At 40.0% G+C, this 4,853-nt stretch overlaps 1 long non-coding RNA gene across 1 annotated transcript in view; it reads right to left on the minus strand.

Annotated features, from left to right (window-relative positions):
* Positions 1-359: 359 nt before the first annotated feature.
* The window catches only part of LOC120499246, an 11,185-nt gene continuing 6,691 nt past the window's right edge, over positions 360-4,853 (minus strand). Inside the window, exon 3 of the long non-coding RNA XR_005626832.1 lies at positions 360-4,104. This is a non-coding gene — a long non-coding RNA (uncharacterized LOC120499246). The remainder of the gene's footprint in view (positions 4,105-4,853) is intronic.

Here is a 4,853-nt window from a genome sequence, read left to right on the forward strand (position 1 = left end):
AAGTATAAAAATATGTGCCTTAATGACTAAATGGGGAAATGACCATTTCTAGAGCAAATTTCACATATTCCTGACATTCCCAAAGTCAGCTGTCAGAGGTGATGGTGCTGAGTCCCTACTGCTAGCAGCAGAGACCTCTCACACACTTGAACTTTTCACTGAATTACCCAGGTTGTTTCCAAGTTTTTGTACTATTTATACAACAGGATAGGGAAATGGAAGGACTTTTACATCGTACATGAGCTGAGGAGCCATTTAAAAGCAATGCCAAAGACCATCAGTAAATTCTGCAGAAAATTGTTAAATAACAATGACCAAAACAAACAATTCCTGTATTTTAACCTTTATTGTTTGTGAAATCTCATCAATTTAGAGAACAGCAGCTGCATATGGGATGGAAGAATGCTTCAGAGTACTCCATATATATACACCACTAAATCTATTTAATACTTAACAAAACCAAAACTATTAATGAGAGTTAGGATACAGCTACAGTTTAATGGTAGAAAATCTACTTGAGAGTGATGGTTGTAAGAAGCAGAAACATTGGCTTAAATAATACATGTAGAATACCTGTAATACATGTAGGCATTAAATATCAGCCCATAGTAGTCTATCATCCACAGATTTGGAAATACTCTGTCAAGAGGTAAAAGTTCCAATATTTCAATATTTATATAGCAGATATTATTTTCCAGAAATCTTACATTCTGAATGCAGCCAACAGTTAGAATTGTAACATAGCCTAATATTTCAGCAGAGGGTAATCTTTTCTAAAAATATCACCATTTATTTTGGTACCTGGTGAATGACTTTGAACTTTGTGAATCAATCAAGACACTTAAAACTTCTGGTTTTGGAAATTTCGATAAAGTGACATTCTTTCTATAAACCTGAACAGGAACAGCATCATGATGAAGTATTAGTGATGCTTTTCTTAGAATATGAACATGTTTGGAATTTAGTCTCTGAAGAAGGACAAAATTTATTGTCTGAAAGCAGCAGCAGCCTAGTGACTGCTTGAATAAATGGAGGTGATTCCTCTCTGTCAAGAAAAGATGTGTGCTCTCAGACACAAATGGAGCTGGGAGCACATATTTCTAAGGGCTAAAGTCAGATCAGTGTCTTGTCCTTACCTGCAGAGCAGCACAAGTCTTCCTCTCTATTCTGTCATGCTGAACTATTGTCCAAAAGTCAGCAACCACCCCAGAGCATTCCTTTCTGCCAAATAAGGATCCTGCTAAACCCCTGCAAACCCATGGGCAGCACAGTTATCACAGCAGGCACCTTGAATGCTAAGAGGAGGAGATCTCTGCCCCTCACCACATTCACTCCCTGCTCCTTTACAGGTTCCTTGGACAACAGAAGGGAAAGGGAACTCACACCCACAGATTTTTGGCAATTCAGCAGAAAGATGAGGAAAGGCTTATGCTGATCATTGATCTATCAGTTGTTTTTCTCTTTTTCTTTTAACTATTTATTTCCATTGGAAAGAGCTTGACAGGCTTTTGTGTTCTGGCCAGTCAAGTTCTGTGTGTGCAGTGCAGTCTGGACTCATTCCCCCAGCCCAGCTGTCCCTGACTGGTTTTGTAGGATGTTCCAGCTAAGGGGACAAGAAGCTATTTGCACCCTCCAATGTAGCTATAGGGAAAAGGGAGGCTGCTGGCCCCATGTTCAGGGTTGATCCTTCAGCTTCACAGAGTCAATGCTAAAACATCCTTGGTGTCCTCACAGCAAGTCCTCTTTGACCTCTGTTCTCCCCTTCTATTTCTGTTTTCTTCATTGCTCCCCTGGGAGCAAATATTTGGACATTTTTTTGCCTTGAATTTGCCTAGATCATATTTCCTTTAAAGAAATTCACATTAATTTACTTTCTGTATTTCTTTAAATAGTATCTCTAAATAATCTCCGAATTCTTAGTTCTCTATTTCTATCAAGTTTTATCTTTATCTCTTCTGCTTTTTCACAATCTCCAAGTTCAATGTTTTAAATCCTGTTTTACATCAACCATAAGCAAAACAAGGGAATCAAAGCTCTCCCTTATCATATGTACTCACTATCCTTGATGCTTTTTTCCCCTTTAAACTCCAAGAAAATATTGGTTTCTACTTATTCCACTTTTTCCAATTATTTCTACTGAGATATAATTCCCTTCTCTTGTTCTTTCTAAACTGTAAGTCCTTTAAATGAAAGTACTGTTTTTTCTTAGTGACAAAGAGATGGATGGTAGCAATGTCAACATTGTTTGAGACTGTTTAAGACTGGGGTTTTGTCTGAATAAATAATTCTCTGTTACTTTTGTTCTTAAGGTTACTGGTACTGCAGTGTAGCTGTTCTAAAATGACTAATTTGCTCTTCTTGGGTTTCTTTGGGCCTAATTTTACAGCATCCCAATCATCTCTTATTTCCCAAAGGCACCAGCCTTGTCTTGTTAAACTGCCTTTATGTGGATAAGCCAATTAAATAAAAGAACAAAGAATGCCTGTGGAGCAGCGGTAGCATATTTTCATATTATTTCTTGAGCAATAACGGATAGTTTCATTTAGAAGTAGTTTTCTTATTTTCAGAGATGGGATAAAAGACCTAGCTATTCTTTAAACAAAATGTGATATTATTCATCTCTGCTTTAGAAGAATTTTGTGTGGACTACACCTTCAAAGACTGACATTTACTTATTACAGATACAGCACCTGCTTCCTATTGTAGGGGAGAAAGAGTTCTTTGCCATGTTTATATTTTTAATCAGTCCAGACTTTTGCTCCCCACACTGAACTGTCATAAGACCTCTGTAGCAAGGGAAGCTCTTTTCAGCTGCTGATGTTATTATTGAAGGGTTTAAAAACATTTGGCATATGCCACCAAAATATGTGACTGAAGATCTTATTTCCCACAACCACCACATAAACCACAGACTACAACAATTTCACTCCTCAGACTCTCTTATTTACCTCTTCCAGTGTGTTCCCCTTCTTCCTTATGACAGCTTTCAAGTCAAGGACCTAGACCACCCCTTCCTTGGCACACCACCATTTCCATCTCATTCTCAACTCTAAACACAAGAAATTTGGTCTCACAACCTATAATCCCAGTGTCTCCGCCCTTAAAATGTAGATATGAAGAGTGTTTATAGTTTTCCATAACCCAGAAGTTAGAGTCATACACAAAAGACAAACAGGTAACTGTTGTTCACCCAAGTTGGAAAGAAGCCTCTGTGCATGTACCAAGAAATAATTTTCCCCAAGAAGATGATTTAGGAGGAGGAAGGACAGAATTACATCTGATGTGATCTTGCACTAAATAGTTTCAGATAGTTTGAGGTGTCTTTAGTTATAAAACTTTAAATTCCTGCCTGTCACATAAACATGTGATTTACAGATTTATTCTTTGTGTCTGTTTTTTACCAGCCATTAAAAAATAGTTTTAAAACCCAAAAACCAAAACAGTTTTAAATGCTGAAAACGCTAATCTTTCAATCTTTCAATTCTGGCTTGGCAGACAATATTCTGGTGGTCCTGGTGCACACCAAGCTGAATATGAATATGGCAGCAAAGGGTGAGTGATATCCTGGGCTGCATTAGGAGTGTTGGAGGTTGAAGGAGATTATCCTTCGCTTCTGTTCTGCACTCAGCAGGCCACAGCTGGGTCCAGCTCAGGGTTCCCTAGCATAAACAGTACATGGACCCAAGGAGGTTGTGGCATTTCTTCATGGAAGCAGGGAAACCTGAGGAAATCTGACAATAGTAGGATAAATTTGAATGCAATGCCTTATATGATTGTGCTGGCTTAAATCTTCCCTTTACCTTATGGCAGATCAACTACACATGTGCAGAAAGACAAAAAGAAGAGAGAATGTGTCCCTCTGTCAAGTCAGCAAAGCTTCTTGCCTCTCACCAAGTGGCTTTGAGCTAGGAATAAGCACTTTAATGACTCAGCCTCTTTTAGTGCCATCCACCTGTCAAGCACGAGAGCTGATCTCCACTGCTGCACTGATCTTCTGAATATGCCTGGTTGTAAAAGGGAGCCAGCGAGTATTGTCTGCTTCTTCTTTTTGTGATCCTGTCTGGGATATGTGCAGGGAAGAACCCACAGCTTGGGATCATTTCTCTGATACAAAGGGAGAAAACAGAACATTATAACTCACTTCTACCTTCAAATGATAAAAAATACAGATCTTTTCATGAAAGTTAAAAAAAAACAAACAACAAACCACTTTGTGCATCAGCTTCTTGACTATTCCTTCACACAATCCACATGGCTTTGATTTACCTGACTAGCTCAGAGGTGACAATAGTGGTTACACTCTACAGCCTCCTGAGGAAGGGAAGTGGATGGGGAGGTGCTGATCTCTTCTCCCTGGTATCCCAGGATAGGATATATGGGAATGGTTCAAAGCTGAGTAAAGGAAGGTTCAGATTTGTCATTAGGTAACACTTCTTTTGTGAGAGACTGGTCATACACTGAAAGAGACTTCCTAGAGAGGTGGTCAAAGCCCCAGGCCTATCAGTGTTTAAGAGGCATTTGGACAATGTCTTAACAACATGCTGTAACTTTTGGTCAGCCCTGGGCTGGTCAGGCAGTAGGATGAGATGGTTGCTATAGATTTCTGTTCTCCATGGTGACAGCAGGACAATAACATTGGGAGGACACTGGGAACTGGGTTTGGTGGTTTGGTAGGGAGGCAGTGCTCCTGTACATGTCTCTGTGTTGCTGACACCCCACTGCAGTGTGCCCTGACTGCTCCATGGGTGCAGTGGCACCATCCCATTCCCATCCCCATCCCCATTCCCATCCCCATCCCCATCCCCACCCCAATCCCCATCCCCACCCCTCATCCGCATCCCCATCCCCATCCC

The sequence above is a fragment of the Passer montanus genome, unplaced genomic scaffold, assembly GCF_014805655.1.
Source record: "Passer montanus isolate IOZ18808 unplaced genomic scaffold, ASM1480565v1 scaffold16, whole genome shotgun sequence".
Lineage (NCBI taxonomy): Eukaryota > Metazoa > Chordata > Aves > Passeriformes > Passeridae > Passer > Passer montanus.